The sequence below is a fragment of the Pteronotus mesoamericanus genome, unplaced genomic scaffold (genome assembly GCF_021234165.1).
Source record: "Pteronotus mesoamericanus isolate MK-2021 breed Mesoamerican mustached bat unplaced genomic scaffold, CSHL_Meso_final contig_33, whole genome shotgun sequence".
In the NCBI taxonomy this organism is placed as follows: Eukaryota; Metazoa; Chordata; class Mammalia; order Chiroptera; family Mormoopidae; genus Pteronotus; species Pteronotus mesoamericanus.
The window spans coordinates 7071315-7090684 of NW_026555135.1; the positions used below are offsets into that span (position 1 = coordinate 7071315).

Consider the following 19370-nt stretch of genomic DNA (forward strand, 5'->3'; position numbering starts at 1 on the left):
TCAATCATATTTAATTAGCATACTTTTTCTGTCATCTAAAATAGTTTTCATTTCAAAGGAATCCTTTCAGATGCTTTTTAGTTTTTGTTTTGAATTCAAGTGATAAAGATACTAATCACAGTTTGAATTTTTTTAGGTTTTTCCCCCCTATTTTAAAAGTGAGAGAAATGAGGAAGGAAGAATCATATTTCTGACCCAAGATAGACCCACAGGAAAAAGGAGGTAAGAACTTTTGGCACCAGTTCTGAGGTAATCTTTCCTGGAAGACTTTTGCGCATCTATAAGATATTAATCCTTTATCATATCTAATTCCTCTTATTCTCTAGCTTTTATTTCAGAACATATGCTGGGGTCAGATTGTTTGGGTTTAAATCATTACCAGCTGTGTGACCTTGGACAAATTACTTAACCTGTCTGGGCTTTTGATTTTTACCTGTAAAATAGAGTTGTTGTGTGAAGACTGAATGTTTAATATATATAAGGTTGTTTCAAAAGTCCGTTGCTTTGTAAGTATTTCGTATTGGTATTGCCATTATTACCTTATTTCTTCCCAGCTGTTGTCTCCTCTCCCTTCCCTGGGAGGCCACTGGCAAATTCTTCAGCACTTTGTGTTTGGGCAGCAAGAAAATTTAGGTTTGGGTTGTGCCATACCACTCATCCACCATGCTATCTTCAGTTTTTACTCTACTTTTCTGAACTTCAGTTTCATTATATTTATAGGGAAGACAAAATTCATTTCTATCTTGGAGGGATGTTCCTTCCTTTTGCTGAAGGTACTCCTTCCCCTGTCTCCATGCACCCTCGTTCTATGTACCCATTCAGGCAGCCCCGACTCAAAAGCTAAACCCAGTGTACGCTCGTATCGACTCCTCCCTCTTGCAAGTACACATAGCCCTTCCTCCGTGTATTTCTTCTTCTTTTATCTTGGATTACAGCTGTTTATGAAGATAAGACATTTCTTTCCTATTATGCTGCAAGTTAATAGGGAACACTTCAAGCCGTATTCTGACTCGAGTCCCTGCTGCTGAGCACATTGATTTGGTTCCATAGGATAGAAGCTGCGTGGAAGAGGCTATGAGTGCTGCCACAGATGGCAAGTGACTGCAAGTAACCCAAAAAACAAAGAGATGCACCACAGCACCTCTTGTCACAGTCACAGACATCACTTCCCAACCTCCTCGTTCTGACCTACACTGTATCTGGTGGCAAAGCCAACAACCTTCCTGAAATGTCTCCCTTAATTACCAACTTTCAAGATCCTTTCCCATTACAGCATCTTCTTTGTTTTTGTTTTTTGTTTTTTGCCACATATCCCTTCCTTCACTTTCAAATTTCTAATTTCTTTGTTAATTTCTATTTATTAGTTCTTTCCTAGACAATCCAGTTCTTACAAACACAGTGTTTCTTCTGTTTCTAACTATGACAGACTTACTGGTGCTAGATGTGTCTTCCTACTGAAAAATAAAAACTGTAATACTGGACAGAATGGATGAAAAAAACTGTTTCCTTCTCATTTCTTTTGTGGACCTTCTCATCTACACATCTATCCACCCATCCATCCATCCATCCATCCATCCATCCATCCAATAACTATAACTCATCAGTAATGCAAAAGACAATGTACAGGGTATTGAGAATATATTGTAAAAACAGATAGCACATCTTTCCAGCCCTCAACGAGGTACTGAGGCAATTTGGTGTAGGGAAATCCAATTCAACTGAATTGAAGTGGGAATGTGAATATGAGAAAATATGGGTCTCAAGAAGCTTACAAGACTAGTGAAGAAATTAACCCATAGAAAAGTCTACGTGTGACAGGTGTTGAAATGCAAATATCAGGCTGATACCAAATCAAATGTATGCTCTGCCAGGTAAGGGCCTGATGACCTGGAGCAGTTTTTCAGCTGCTCTGATATTCACTTTTCTTACTTGTAAAATGGGGTGTAGTAGTGTTGTTTTGAACACGAGGTAAGATAATTTAGAAAAGTGCTTACTTCATGGCAACTATCTTCATAATTCTTAAGGTAATATTGCCCATGCAGAGTCACTGTAAGAATTAAATAGAATAATGTATGAAAGCATCCAGGACATAGTAGGTGTTCAGTGCTTACTAGGTTCCCTCTCTCTTTTTTTAGTAACTCCTTTGGTCAGTGTAGTTTCCATATTATATCCTCCAAAAGAAATGTGTTAGGAGTTCCATGACCTCCGTGTGATTTTTCTCTCCCTACAGGTTTCTGCAGGCAGAAGTTCAATCCTGCTTTCATCTCAGACTCCCACATTATCGTTAACCACTTGACAACCTAATCCTTATCAGAGTGAGACAAGACCATTGTTCCAACTCTGGGCAAGCCAAGCGCTACAAAGTGATGTACTGCGGACCCCATCCACAGCACTGCTGCCCTGACAGGTAGATTAAGAATCTGCTCAGGGGTAGCACATTGCATCTGTGCCCTCAAAGGACAAGTTATAGAAGGAAGCAGACATTCACCCATGGAATGAAAATCAGAAGGCGAGTGGTTCTGAATTTCTTTTAAGCAAAACAAAGCCTGCCTCTTCAAGTGCACCTTCTTTCTTTCTTTTATCAACTACAATTTCTTACTCGGCAAACATTCACAGAGGGTGTGTCCTAGGCCTAGACCTGTGCTAGGTAAAGGTGAATCAGGGATGGATAAGACCCTACCTCAGCTGTCAAGGATCTCAAAATCTAGTAGAAAATACAAACAGAGAAATATTAAAATTCACAAAAGTGTTATATAAAAATATATAAGGTGCTGACCAGAGCTCCATCTGGCCATGCTAAGCAAGGTTTCATCAAGGAGGTGACATTTACTTCATGCTTTGCATAGTGAGCAGGAGCTGAACCTATTTTATTTAATAAACATTTATTGAGCAGTTCCTATATACTAGCAATATGCTAAATTTTGAGCTACAAACATTAATAGGACTCTATTTGAACTACCAAAGGAGCTCACAGGCTAGGACTTGCTCATGTAGGAGGTTTCAGAGAGACAGAACTAGCTGTCACAGTGCATGATACTATGGCATGTAGAAGAATGATGACTAACTCAGGTTTGGGGGTAACAGAGCTTAGTTGGAGATGAGATTGGCGCCTGATTCCCAGAGTTCTGCGATCCATGCTAAGGGACCGGCAGGGAGTCTGGATATAAGTTTTTCTAGAAAATGGACAACCATAAAGGTGTGTGTGCGTGTGTGTGTGTTTAAGTAGGAGTAAGAGGAATGCATACTGCTGTCCTCATTCCCAAATGAGAGAAGAGGGATACAGAGCTATTTCTCCAAGTGAGGTTCATAAACCAGGAGCATCAGCCTCAGAGGAGCTGCTTAGCAATGCGGAATCCCAGGCCCAGCTCAGATCTATTGAACTAGGATCAGCATGTAAACAAGATCCCCAGCAAGCACAAGATTCACATGAACATTAAAGTCTGAGAAACAGTTGCCTAGGAATTTAAGCAACTTACTCATGGCCACACAGCTGATCGATAATCAGACAGAGATTTCCTGACCTTCACCCCAATGCTCTCATCACTTCCATGCCCCTTCCTCAGGTGTTTCTATGACCCTCTCATTGTGTTGAGTGGGGCAGTGTATTCTTGTTCCAGTTTCTCAGTGTTTGAATAGAGAGATCAAGTGCCTCCAGAAAGGACAGGCCTGAAGAGGAGTCCCATCTGGGCCCAAAAGAGTGCTTGGCAAAAATATTCAGTGTAGTCATGTTCTACCGTATAGTAATTATTACAATTTTAATTTATACATTGTCCCAACATATACTTTGTGCTAAGAAATGATCAATTCTTAAAATAAATAACGATGCAATTTTAGTTTTGATGGAATTCAAATTATACTGATGAGCAGATATTTCTTTCAAGAACAACTCCAAGGTGCTCCATGTGTCAGGGGAACATGACAAAGCCCGCAGGCTGGCAGGCAGAAGTGAGAGGACGGGACAGAGGGACCAAGACCAAGGACAGGACGGCACTGATGAGAAGAGGATGTGTTTGGTATTAAAAAGGGTGCGTTCTCTGATGAGTGTCAGGGTGCTTAAGAATGTTCAGCAAAAGAGAATTTTTTTAAAAAAAGGGTTGCTATGGACTATGTTTTGTGATCCCTCTAAATGTCTTCGAGTTAATATATTAATTCCACATTATCCATGGGAGATATGTTCTGGGGCCCCCAGTGGGTGCCAGAAACCATGGATAATAACAAATCTTATAGATACTATGATTTTTTCATACACATACATACTCATGATAAAGTTTAATCTATAAATTACTCACAATAAGAGATAAAAATAACAACTAGTAATAAAGTGGAACAATTATAACAATATACTGTCAGGCAAGTTATGGGAATGTGCTCTTTCTCTCTCTCAGTTTCTCTCTCTCTCTCTCTCTGATAACTGAGATGGCTAAGAGAGTAATGGGCAGGTAGCGTATACAGTGTAGGTGCAACGGACAAAGGCATGGTTCATGTCCCAGGCAAATGGAGTGCAACAAAGTTTTCATTATACTACTCAGATTAAGGCGCAATTTAAAACTTTTGAATTATTTATTTCTATATTTTTTCTTTATATTTTTAGACTGCAGTGGAACATAGGTAATTGAAACCATGAATAAGGGGGAACTACTGTATTGTAATTTCTACTTAGGATGAATTTCTTTACATACATTAACACTCCAGCACTGAGTTAGGTGTTTTGTTTTATACAGAACTATAAGGAAAAAAATACGTCTAAGCTTGAAGCTAGTTTGGAGGGATGCCCGTCTCCTCAATGAACTGTGCCTCCTGGTGCTCATACCCTGTACAGTTAGTTCTCTGCCTTGAAATCTAGCCTGGCCCTCTGACTTGTCTGGGACCTCTACGACTACAGTGTCAGAAGCCTTGCATCTTTGCCTGGATCTACTGAAATGCTCATTTTTATGACACTTTATACAATTTCTATTTAACCTTTATCACATCCTTTCAAATTAGGAAATTAAGTATGAAATAGAAACCGTGTATACAGTGAGGAGCAAACTAAGTAAGATCGCTGTTCTCAGAGAGCTCGTGGTTGATTCCCTCTACACGATGTCCTCTGTTTTTACTTTCCTGTTCTATTCTCTAACTGAGGCCAGGCAAGACCTTAGATACCCACGCCTCAACCTGTGTGCCTTGGCTTGCACACAGCCCACTGGCGTACTCTCTCCCCCTGGACTCTTCACCTTCCCGTCCACTTTGCATGTCACTGCTCACAACCACATTTGCCATCTTAAAATCCCATTAAATCTTGCTGTTTTCCCAGCATCAGATGAGTCTATGTTCTTCATAAGGAATAGGTAAAGTCAGAAGTTGTTGATTAAGAACCAGTGAAATATCTTGAGATAGTCAGTGAGGTTAGAATCATGGGAATCATTCAGCACAAGACTTAAAATGTTAGGAGACGGAGGGTACTATATCTGAATTAGATACAACAGAGTAGAAAAGTCCTAGTGATCACCAGGTTCAGATCCAGAGGGTAGCCAAGTAGTGCATGGCTGGAATTAAATGAGACCAAAGTTATAGAAATTTGAAAAGTTTAGGAGGTAAGATAACAGCATGCTGTGTGGGTCATCCACAAGACACAAGTCTTTATTTAAAAAAATAAAATCCTTATGATAACAGGATTTGGGGTATATAGTAAGATTACGAATCAAGTACCAAGAATTTCTGATGAATGTGGGGAAGTGCCCAGGAATGCAATGGATGACTCTGGAAGACCTACAAGATGGTACAGTAAAATTAGCTTTTAAGAAATGGGGAAGGGCAATGATTTAGGAGCTCTGGGGAACTGGAAGATTTTGAACCTCTTTACTCCCAGGCTTGTGGTTAGTGAGGTGTTCATTCATTTGTTCCACAGTTTTTGTGACTCATTACATGCACAAAAGAAAAAATCCTTGAATTGGGGTGTGCAAGGAAAAAGCAGCCTTCCCTTAGTGGCATCCTTAGACAGCAGAAACTTCCTGAGGGAATATAGTAGTCCATCAGAAGCAGACCTCCCAGAGCAGTGCTTAAATTACATAATTTGTTTTTCCACACAAAACAATTTTTCACTGCTATTGTCTTGACCACACTTATGGGAATTCAATTTCACAACCACTGTTTACATGAAAAAAAAATCAAGAACCATTTAGGGAAAACAAAGTAATTGTTATTATTGCCAACTCATTGATTCTCGGTATTTTTAGTAGCCAGTTATTACGGTACACACTGTGTGATTTTGGTCTTTGTCCTACCTCCTGTCAATTTTGCTGACATTTGAGTCTTCAATATTTCTACCGTAACAGGGCAAATAATAGAAAAGAGAGAATTAAGAAACAATGTTACTATGTATATTCTATCTCTTGAAATGTTCCTTTCAGATCCCCTGTCTCGTTTGTTTCTCATCACATGCCTGAAGCTTTTTCACCAGCACAGATTACTTGGTGGAATTGTTGAAACATAGACTGTGAGGCTTCAGCCCCAGAAACCCCGCCTCAGTAGGTCCTGGGTAAGGCCAAAGAATTTACAGTCTAACAAGTTCTCAGACGATATTGATGCTGCCTGTCCAGGAACCTCTAATTTTTCTTTTGATTTCCTCTTCGATCTGTTGGCTCTTCAAGAGTATGTTGCTTAATTTGCACATATTGGTGAATTTTTCAGTTTTTCCTTCCTCTGCTTTTTCTGGTTTCATTCCATTATGGTAAAAAAGAATACTTGGTATGACTTCAATCTTCAAAAAGGCTTTGTTAAGACTTGTTTTGTGACCTAATGTGATTTATACTGATGTACGTTCTGTATGCTTGAGATGAATGTGTATTATGCTGTTATTGGGTAGAATATCATATATATGTCAGTTAGGTCCACTTTGTCTTTAGTGCTGTTCAAGTTCTCTGATTCCTTATTGATCTTCTGTCTCAGGGCTGTACCCAATATTGAAATCTTAGTATTGAAATCACCTATTATTTATGTGTTGCTGTCTAGTCTCTCCTCAGTTCTGTCAATGTTTGCTTTATATATTTAGGTGCTTTGATTGAGTGAATATACATTTATAATTGCTATATCTTCCTGGTGGGTTGATTCTTTTATTCAATATATAAAGTTCTTTGTCTTTTGACTGAAAGACTATTTTGCCTGATATCAGCATGGCCATCTCTGTTTTCATGTTACAATTTGTATAAAATATTTTCCATTCTTTTTCTTTTAAGCTAAGTGTGTCTTTTAATATAAAGTGAGTCTCCTGTAGATAACATATAGTTGGATTTGTTTCCTATTCAGCTACTCTACATCTTTTGACTGGGGAGTTTAATTCATTTACATTTAACAGAATTGGTGTTAGGGAAAGACCTACTATTGTCATTATTTTCAACTATTTTCAGTCTTGTAGCTTCTTGTTTTTCTTGCTATCTTCCTTTATGTTTTGTTAATATTTTTGGAGTGATATGCTTTTATTATTTTCTCATTTTCTTTTGTAGTTATTTTCTTTGTGGTTACCGTGGATTTTCCATAAAACATCTTATTATAAATTGATAACTTAAATTCCATGCAAAAATTATTTTTTAAAAGATTGTATTTATTATTTTAGAGAGGAGAAGCAAGAAAGAGAAGGAGAGACACATCAATGTGTGGTTGCCTGTCACTTGTTCCCTACTGGGGACCTGGCCAGCAACCCAGGCACTTGCCCCAGACTTGGAATCCAGCTGGTGACCCTTTGTTTCACAGGCCAGCACTCAGTCCACTGAGCCACACCAACCAGGACACAGAAACTATTTTTATTCTCTTTCCCCTACATTTTATATTATTAATATCATAAATTACATCTCTTTATATTTTGTATCAATATAGTCTATAGTTATATTTATTATTTATACTTCTGTCTTTTAACTTTTATGCCTAAACTAAAAGTTAACTTATGCACTTGCTGGCATTACAGTATATTATATATGTCTACATATTTACCTTTATTGGCAAACTTTATATTTTGAAAAACTTTTGTGTTGCTGTCTAGTGTGTTTTTGTTTCAACTTGAAGAATTCCTATTAGCATTTCTTGTAAGGTGGGTTTAGTGTTAATGAACTTCTTCCACTTTTGTTTTTCTGGGAAATACTTATCTCACCATTTCTGAGGGGCATTATTGCCCAGTTCAGTACTTTTAGATAACAATTTTATTTTTCTTTCAGTACTTTAAATATATCATCCCTTTCCCTTCTGATCTGTGGGTTTCTGCTAAGATATTTGCTGAACCTTACGGAGGTTACCTTGTATGTGACAAATTGTTTCTCCCTTATTGTTTTAAAAATCTCTGTTTGTCTTTGACTTTTGACAGTTTGATTATAGTGTGTCTCAGTGTATAACTCTTTAGTTTCCTCTTAGTTGAAGTCCTGTAAGCCCCTTGAAGGGAGACATCCACTTTCTTCCCCAGGTTTAATAAGTTTTCCATCATTATTTCTTCAAATAAGTTTGCTATTCCTTCTTTCTCTTCTCTTTCAGTGACTCCCACAGTGTGTATATTAGCCCATTTTATAGTATCCTGTCTCTTAGACTTTTTTTTTCTAAATTCTTTTTTTTTGCATCTCTCACTGGATAATTTCAAATGACCTATCTTTGACTTTGCTGATTTTTTTGCTTAATTAAGTCTGTGGGTGAAGCATTTTTAGTGAATTTTAAAATTCAGTTATTATCTTCTTCAGCCCTCATTTTTTTTTTACATTTTCTGCCTCTGTTGATATTCTCATTTTGTTGGTGTATTGTTTTCTTGAACTCACTGAACATTGTTATAATGATAATTTTGGACTTTGTGTCAGGTAATTCATATACATCTCCTCATTTAGTTTTAGTTCCTAGAGATTTATTTTGTTCATTTGCTTGAGCCACATTTCCCTGACTTTTTCCATCTCACTTAATTTGCTTAGCATAATTTTCTCAAGCCCCATCTATGTTGTTGCAAATGGTACTATTTCATCTTATGGGTGAGCAGTGTGTCATTGTATATATACACCACATATTCTTTATCCAATCACCTGTCAAAGAACACAGGTTATTTCCATGTCTTGGGCATCATAAATCATGCTGCAATGAACATAAGGGTACATATGTTCTTTAACTTTTGTGGAGTAGATACCAGAATAAGGATTTCTGGTTGTTTGGTAGCCTGATTCTTAATTTTTTGAGTTATTTACATACTGTTTTCCCTAGTGGCTCCAGTAATTTACATTCCCACCAGCAGTTTATAAGGGCTTCTTTTTCTCCACAACCTCTTCAACATTTGTTATTTCCTGTCTTGTTGATAATAGCCATTCTAACAAGTGTGAGGTGGTATCTCATTGTGGTTTTGTTTTGCATTTCCCTAATAGCTAGTGAAATTAAGCATCTTTCCATGTATCTGTTGGTCACTTGTATGTCTTGGGAGAAGTGTGTGTGTTCAAGTCTTCAGCTCATTTTGTTAACTGAAATGTTTTTCCTTGTTGTTGAGTTATATGAGTTTTTTAGTATCTTTTTCCAAATTACTTAATATACTAAAACTGCAATTTCCTCACTTATTAACTACAGAAAAAAACTATCTTCCTTACAAGGATTTGATATGACTAAAATTTACTTTAAAACAATGATCCTTAGACACTAGTTTGTACAGGTGCGTAGTTAGCAAAGTCAGAATTAAGGTCAGGTGGGAAGGGAGAAATGATAAGATTTAAATTAAGCACCACTCTCAAGCAAAATATCAATCCAACACGTCTGAGGTGGAGTTGAGGGCTAATGTGGCAAGAATTTATATTTTAAATCTCCTATGTTATTTTCTTACAGCCAGCAAAGTTTGAGCCTCATAGCTCTACAAAGATGCAAAGAATATATATGTTGAGGTGGCTATTAATACTATTGAGAATAAAAAAAATAAAAAAACTATAGTGCTTGCAGAAATCAGAGTGGAGGAACTATTAAAGATGAATTTTAAGGACCCTATATATATTTCTGCACAGATGGTTTTAAAAATTCAAATCAATGAGAAGTATTTTTATGAATTTGTAGGATCAATGAATATATACTTTATATCTGTAGTTTTTTATGGCCATGAACTAATTAGTACCTAGCACCATTTCTGGCATATAATAGGTCCTTCAGAAATGTTAGCTGAATTAATGAGCATGATATTAACACGTGGGCACAGTTGTCTGAGATTAGCTGTCTAAGTGATGTCGGTAAAATTTAGCAAACTCTTCATCCTCCTATTCAGCAGATCTTTCCTGAATGCCTTACATGTGCAAGGTATACTGTTGGCATATTGTTGGGAAGTGAATCCTGAAGGCCTAGACCCAGTAGCTAACTAAGGAGGATGTGTGCCAAACACAAAAACCATACAAAGTAGAAGTACGTACTGCGACAGAGGCTGGATAAGGAGCTGTGGGAGTCCAGAGAAAAGGAAGATATTGCATCTGATCTTTGGATTAGAGAAAGCATCCTATAGGAACTGTCACTGGAAGAGGAATTTGAAGATGTGGGATTTAGGCAGAGGTGAAGTCTCAGAGGGCATTCCAGGATGAGGAGTGAGAGTTAACAAAAATGCATTAATAATACATAGAGAAATAAGAAGGCATATCTGACTATAGGCACTTTGGCTCGGGATGGGCAGAATTAGCACCCTCACAAGGTATTTAGGGACATGTGTATATCTTGATGCAGCTCATCCTTATGGGCAGATAGTTACATGTTGACTAAACTGATCAGAATGTGGTAACATACCCCTAATTCTTACCATCATGACAAGTCTATGCCTGTTTCCTCCAGAATATCTCACAAAAATCCCCTCATTATATATCATACATTTTTATCTTTTGCTGTTTCAATTAGTTTTCAATCATAATTATTGTTTGCATTAAAAATGACCCAGCTTAAAATTAACTTGTGCATTATTGGATGTTTAGTGTGTACTTGTGGCCTACTTTTCAGTTGTTTGAAATCTCATAACACTTCGTAATGACAACAAAGGAGAGGTAATTATAGCCTACCACTCAGCATCATAAGCATGAAGCATTTTAGATTATGGGATCATTATATGCATATGACAATGAACAGAATGTCCTCTGTATAGATGAGAGAAATCACAAAACATCTCTTGGGAATCAGCAAGAACATATCACAGTCCAAGGTCTCATGCATATGCCAAATTAACTAGGATGCTGATGATTTCTGATGGGCTATAAGGATGTAGTCTCCACCATGACATTTGTAAACTGGTTTTCTTAAGGCAAGTCATTTTGGAAGCTACGGTCTTAATGAGTCCAACTTCCTTTCTTCTACCTCTTTTCAATGACAGATTTTGTTAACCAGACCACAGAGGTAAGCACATTACCCAGACTGAGCCATTCATACAATATCCCATCCCACATCCACAGTGAACTTTTGGGCCCAGGCATTTTTTATGCAAGAACAGGCAGGGAAATGAATATCTATTACAGTGCTTGACTGTAAGGCTATAAAAATGTGACTGCAGCTGCCAGCTACCATGATATGCTCCATGTGACTAGAGGAAGAGCCCTGAGAGGACAGCCGATGTCCAGAGAGGAGACAAGAGGGAAGGCAAGCCAGGGAAACTAGGCTCTCCCTATAGCTTCCCAAGTTAGAGGTGGCTGCTTCCCTGCATCTCACCTTCAGATTCTACGAACCATCCAAGTCTTCTTCCTGTAAATCTCATGCTTAACCTGTTTGGAGTTAAGTTTCTGCTACTTTCAACTGAAAGTGTCTTGCCTAATAACACATGATTCCGACATGCCTGTGCCAGTCTTTGTCATTTGAACGTGCTCATTCTTCTCTTTGCTTAGAATGCTCTCTGAGAACCTTCACACATCCCCCCTATCTTTTTTCAGGTGTGTACTCAAATGTCACCTTCTCAGTGAGGTCCCCTGAACCATTCACCCTGAACCAGCCTCAATGCTCTTTACCACACTTCCCGTATCAATATCTATTGTACCACAGATTTAATGTAATGACTTTGTTGATCACTTCTCTCCTAAACTATAATGTAGGTAGGCATTTTTCCCCCTGCATATCCCCAGTGCCTAGAAAAAGCATAGAGATAGATATCGTAGATAAATAAGTGTTTGTTAAATAAGTGGGCAAATGAATATTAAACTCCTTCTGTACACCAAACACTGTGCTCAGAGCTTGACATGTGGAACTTTATTTTTTGCTATTTTTTACAATGATGATATCAAGGATGCGATGTACCGTATTGATGTTATGAAGTCATAAAGACCGTCAGTTCCATGAGGGCAAGGGCCATATCTGCCTTCATCAGCATGGGTCCCCCCTGCCTAATGTAATTCCTGGAACCTAGAATACACAGGGTCCGGCACAAATAACACCCCTACTTGTATTCCAAAATCATAAGCAAGTAATTCTATAACATAACAATGTCACACTCAAGCACACCATATGGTGTTTTAGGTGAAATGTTCAAATTGCTGCCTATCTCATGTGAGACATTCACATACATCACGAACCACACTCAAGCAAGCCTTATTTCTGCCAGACCTTGTTTATAAGTATCACTGATATCTTAAATATAGGAATATGACACATAGTCATACTCCCTTTAAGTCATGAGTCTGATATTATCTCGTGAACACAGCAAACAAAATAGCTGTCAAGGTTTCCCTTTTGGGGTTTGCTACTAGACAGCTTTATGCACAACAGGGCACCTACCCACAGCCATTGCATTGGACTGACTTTCCTATCTGCTTGCCCGGTTCCTATTTTTTTCTTCCCCATTCTTAAATTATATTATTGTGTCCTTGTAAGCCACCTTGAATCCTTTCTGGTACAAGGCGGAGAATAAGTTAATTAATTCACAGATTAATTTAATTCTCAGAGCAACTCAGTGAGGTAGGTATTAGTTCCCTCATTACATGGGAAAGGAAACTGAGCCTCAGAGATATGCAATTTGCCCAAGGTCAAACAACTGATAAGTGTCAGCATCAAGATTCAGATCCAAGACAATTTATCTCCATAGCAGGTGCTCCCTCACCCTCCTTAAGATCTGTAATGTCTCAGGGCTGCGTTGAGCTGAGGACAACTGGAAATGATATTAGACAAAAAGGCAGGGGCCTGAGTGTCAACCCCAGGCTCTTCTGTTGTTATGCAAGCATGACCTTGGGATGTTGACATATTTTCTAAATCTTGGTTTCCCCTTTATTCAATGAGAATGGTGATGTATCTCCCTTCATACTGTTTAGAGTTCTATTTAGACATGCCCACTGAATAAGGGGCCTAGTCTGGGAGGCAGCAGTCAGGATTCCAGAACAGGGACCCTAATTCAGAACCAGCAAGCCACGTCCAAAGGATAGTATCCTTTTATCCACTGTCATTTGATATGTATAGCAAAAAAAGTTGGATAGTGATTGTGAACCTTCTCTGACATGATTCCAATTTCCCTGTATGTCAGGGTCATAAAAACACCAGTGTCTCATAAAATTGAGAGGCTTTGGGCATAACGGACAGAGAGTGAGTTTTGGACTTAGACGTACTTTGGGTAAAGTCCCAGTCTGTCTGCTGTGCTCTGTGATTTTGGTCTAATTATATTTTCTGAATTTTACCTCTTCTGTAAATCCAGATGCCTGGGAAAAGGAGTCATAATATTTACTATCCATATATTCACATTTTAAATGCATTTGAAAACAAAGCCTTTAAGAGTGGCCCTGAGCACACAGTAGCTAGCCTTTTTTGGTCACATGCTTTTTCTTCTCAAATTTCTTTTGCAAAGGTCATGCTATTTTTAGGACCCCTTAGGAGTTGGCCAGGTTTTTGCAGAAACAGAGATTCTTCAAGATGTCTCACTCAAGAAAAGTATTACAAATATTCTTCCACAAAACCTTTAAGTCTCTGAAGTAGCATATATGGGACTGAGGCCAAAACTCGCATCTCTCCCTTCTTTCATTTATTCATTTGGTCACAGCACACACACTTGCTGAGATCTGCTCTGAGCCAGGCACCATGCCTGACATGAAAAATAAAGCTCTGCTCTAGAGGGGTTCATATTCTAATAGTGGACAAAGACCTATAAGAGACTGTTACCGGTGGTGTAAGAAAAAGATGGAGAGAGTGTTGCAGGGTGCAGAGAAGAGCCAGATGAAGATGTGTCATCTGAAGCACCCCTCAGCACCCCTGCGCCTTCACACACGGCCTGTTTCTGGTTTTTGTACTCCAAGGAGCATTCGCTGTCTGTGTGCAGGGTCTTCCTTGATCTTCCACAAAGCTCTGCTGATGGCTTTTTTTATTCCTTTGCCACTGTCAACAGAATGAAGCCATGTAATTCATCGGGTCTTCATACTTTGTCCATTTTAATGGTCCTGATTGTTTTTCTATCTGCTTCTTTACAATAGTAAAGCCTGTCGATATTTCATTTTTTCTCAAGACGCAACCCCCGCCCCCCCCAAAAAACTGTCTTTATAGAATCATTACTGTCTCTGTCCTTTGTATTAGAGGAAAGAAAAAGGAGACAGAGGCATTGCCCTGTGTCCCAGATACACCTACTGAATACTGTGCACCAGCCCCATGACTAGATTGCAAGAATCCCAGGGCTGTGTACCTTGTTTTCAACACATGGAACCTGGGATCAGGAGAGGAGGGATGATTCGGTTGGGATCACCTGGCTACTTCTTCCCGTTGCACCAGCCCATTTACTCTGCAACTCCAGGGTTCAGCACAACTCCTTCTCCAAGAACTGTGTCTACCATTGTCTGTGGCGCTCATCTTGCCCAATTCACTGTTTTCTTGTTACTTCCTACTGAGCATATGGGGGATACAGGTGCTGTTATAACTGCTTTATATTGCTTCCTTTAGATCACAAATGTATCAATACTTTGGGACTTGCTGGAATAATGCAATTGTAATGAAAAACTTTAAAGAAACTACAATGAAGACTCCAGTGATATCTTGGACTAATGAATAAATCTGGTCACTCAAAAGAAGGCAGGGACATCATTTGCAGAACAGAGACATTATGGAGCCTAACAACTCTTAACAACCAGTCTGTCCGCTGATCCTTCGATTCACAAGAACAAATGCCGTTTGAGTAATTTCACCTTCCCTGTAGTAAAGGTAGAAATATCCACCCAGAACATGAAACCAGAGCACTCTGGGTATTTGACTTACTGCAATGGTGAACTTTTTTAAGTGTGAGTAATATAATCTGTGACCACTCTGTTTTGGTGGATAAGCACATCTCATTGGAAAAGATATGTGGTATGTCCAAGTTTATACAAGAGCTAAAGAAGAAAGTGAGGATTCAACTATAAGTGTTAGCATATCCCCCCCCACACCCATAGCATGAAGTAAGAGCGTATAGAAGAATGACAGCCTCTTTCTTCTTGCCACTTATTTGATTTCTCTGATTTTATTTCCCTGAACCAGAGGTTATTTTTATACTAAAAAAAAAAAAAAGAATAATATCTTCCATGCATACTTCACACTACACTAAATATCAAGTGAAATTAAATGGAAATAATGCTTCGCACATTTTAAAAACAAACTTTTTTTTATTAATTCTGAACAAATATCCTTTTTTCCCCTAAAAGCCCAGAATTTAATATTTTAAATCAGACATTGGGTCTCAAAATGCTGACAGCTGGCACTTTGGGAACAAATTAAAGCCCAGAATAAAAAATAAATGGAAAACATTTACAAGCTACATGATCTAGAAAATGGGGAGAGAGGGTCAATTTATACAAAGGGGGAAAGAAACAACTGACTGAATAATTAGAAAACAGAAATGACATGTTAATGGCACACCATGGAGAACAGGAATGCTGGTGGATTCACTGGAGATTTTTTTTTTTAATTTAAACACGGCCTCAGTGGACAGAGATAAGGGGAACAGAAGAGACTGTTTAGAAAGGCATCAGAAACATTGAATAGAAAAAATGCAACCAAAATCAAAATCGATTATTTTCCATTGCAAATTCAAAGTCAAATGTGATTCCAAATGCAGGATCAAACTGATGGAGGCAGAATGGACTTTCTGGGAAGAAGAAAAACTATTGCTTCAGTCATGATTGACAAATCAAATCTAACGGCAACCCAGAGAACCCTTCCCCTTGAGCATGTCCAAGACCTCAGTCCCCATCGAAACTCCTTCATGTCTTTCTCTAGGGCTGTTCTTCCTGAGTTACCTTTCTGATTCCAATAGCCTGGAGTGAGGAGATCTGGATTTTAATTTGAGCTCTGCAACTAGCAATCTGTGTGGCCTTAGGCAAATCATATGTTACTCTGAGGCTTTGTGCTCATCTACCGAGTGGTGATTCTAGCACCTTCCTACTGATCTCTCCATAGTTTTGAGAGTCAGGAGGGAAACCTTAGGTGTAATAATTAAAAGGATAGATTCTATAGATTCTACAGCAAGGGTACCTGAGTTTGAAACTCAGCTACACCAGCCATGTATCCTTGAGCAAGTGACATAAATTCTCTGGTGTCTTTTTTTAATCTGTAAATTGGGGACAGCTGTAGCACCTATCTCAATGAGTTATAAGGATTGACTGAGTTACTACAGGTAAATTGCCTGATACTTATTAAACACATAAGCATTTTAATCATTATTGTCTACATGTGAAAGAAATCATTAAAAGCCCTGCCAAACATGAAACAATAAAGACAAAATATTCCTTAGTAATCTTTGATGTATGCCGGCATCGCTGCTAAGGCCATGCTGTGCTTCCGGAGATCACTAGTTGATCAAAAAATGAGTTCCAGAAAAGTAGAGAGGACAAAAACAGAAAATGGAAAATATGAGGAACAAGAACAAAGTTCTTGGAAAATGTTAAATAAGAATTGGCACATGGCAGTCCCTTATTTTTCTTCTAAAACCAAGTTCAACATCACTTTCTGAAGGAAAGGGAGAAAGAAGAAGAAGAAAAGACAGAAAGAAAAAAGGTGAATTAGGCTGTGTCAGACTGTCTAGGTTTATATCTTCAGTTATGCCACTCATAGGATGCTATGTAGCTTTAGGTGCATAACTTAACCTAACTCTGAGACTATTTTATTTATTCCATAAAATAGGGATGATGATAAATCTTAGCTTATTGGGTTTCATGAGGAGTAAATGAAATAACTACTTAAGGCATTTAGAACACTGTTGAGAACTTATCACACAGCAACTGTCAAAAGATAATATTCCTGACCCTGAAATATGCCAAATAATGTTCATGGTTTTCTACAGGTAAACTATTAAATGTCTCAGTACAACCAGCTGAAGAGAGTAGAGCTCAAGGGTATTTAGTGATTTGCTTGAAATCTATCAGCTAATGAGAAGCAGAACTAGGCCTCTAATCCAACTTTTCCTGGTTCCCAAGGCCCACCACGCTCCACTGCCTCCCAAATGAATGGCCAAGTGTAAATCACATTCTTTTCCACTGCATAGCACATCACTGAACACCCCCAAATAGAACTTTCACATATATTAAAGAGACACAACATTTTGTAAAGCCCAAGTTGTTTTAAAGCCAAACTCAAACAGCTAATAAAGCCTACGGTACCTATGGTCTATTAAATATTGGGTACTTTACATACATCACATCATCAGGATCATCATTGTCCTGATGGTCTCATTGTCATTGTGGTCTCATTATTTCATTGATTACCTATTATAAGTCTGGTGCTGTACTTAATGTTTTCTACCTGTGCTTCTAAATTTTTACACTGAATAATCGCTTCTCAGCCTTTTGGCTAAGATCAAGTGTAGTATCTGTTCTGATCAGTTTAAAATTTTACACTGAATAAGAATCACCTGAAGTTCTTGTTAAAATGCAGATTCTGATTCAGCAGATCTGGGGATAGCCTGAGATTCTACATTTCAATCAGCTCCCAGCTGATACTAATGCTGCTGTTTTATAAATCTTAATGAGATTAGCAAGATTTTATAGGATTTTCTTATTCAATCCTCATATTAATACTGTTAACAGAATTTTAGAGGAACTACTGTGCTCATTTTACTGAAGAAGAGATTGAGACTCAAAGACTTTTTGTGTTCTGGATAGGGTGAATAGGAGACAGAACCAGAATTCAAAGCCATGTCTGTGTATCCAATGTCTTAATACCTCATCTCAGGTACATTATAGAGTATGTATAATCTGCTTCGTGATTTATCATTTCAAATTTTCACATTTATTTTACAAGGCAAATGCTTTCCATTGCCAAGTGTTCATGTGTATTTGAAAATATCTAATTAGGTATCAAAAAAATGTTAACTATCTATCCTTGCCCCCTATAAAACCAATCTAATAGGAAGGCAGAGACATAAACAAGCATTTAAAATATATATAATATAAAAGTAATCAGTACTGGCAAGGCCAAAGGAAATCAAGGACTTCAATTCATCCTCATGGGGGTTTCAACTAGTAGAGCCTTTCTGGTGGGCAATGTGGTTATATATCCAAATTAAAAATGTAAGTATAGATTAACACAGAGATTTTATTTCTAGACATTTGTCCTAGAAAAAAAATAGACAAGTGAAGAAAGATACATACAGACGGATATTCACTGCAGTATTACTTAAGAATGGTGATTATCAAATACAACTGAATTCAATATACACTGAAATAAAATTAGGTAAGTTATTGTGCACCCCATAGACCTATTTAGAATAATAAAATAAACCAAATCTCTATGAATTGGCATGGATAATTCTCTTACTACATTTTATGTGGATTTTTGGAGAGCATATTACTGAACAGTATATTTGGTAAGATTACTCGTGCAATGAAGTGATCAAACCAGGATATGCAAAGTGTGTTTTATACACATAGTGCTTCTCAGGGGGTAAGACAAATGTAATCGCTTTCTCATTCTCCTGGATGTAGCTCTACTCAAGATTTTACCAAGTGGAGATGATGTTTGTGTAGCTGGCAATAATTACAAGGATATTGCCATGCAAGGACGAAACAGCCACTGTCAGAAATATAGCACAAGATGTTCTGAGCATTATTGCAAGTGAGAGGCAGTTACGCCTCTTGCTGCCTGACGAGGTTTGGGAAGCTCTGCACAGAGGTGACCTCAACTAGAACTAGAGGTTTGAGTGGGATTTCCTTAGAAGGTGAAGGGAAGAAAAAGCACTCAATACTGAAGGGACAATTTCGGCAAATCTTTGTGACTTGGTGACACCCAAATTAACAGATCCCAATTCTACCCACTCTCAACAGCTCCCAATCAATGTGAGAAGACAATACACACTTAAGAAAATTCATATCTCAAAGCAAGAAATGAAGGCATTTAGAGGAGTAATAAGGATCTGGGCAAATAGTTTTCTAGGTAAGAAATTTAATTCTGTCTACAGGGGTTCTCAATTTTCTCCAAGTTCCCAAAACAGCTGAATGATAAGACAT

At 38.1% G+C, this 19370-nt stretch overlaps 1 pseudogene; it reads left to right on the top strand.

Annotated features, from left to right (window-relative positions):
• Window positions 1-17695: 17695 nt before the first annotated feature.
• LOC129072850 (uncharacterized) lies at window positions 17696-17862 on the top strand (annotated as a pseudogene).
• Window positions 17863-19370: the final 1508 nt, after the last annotated feature.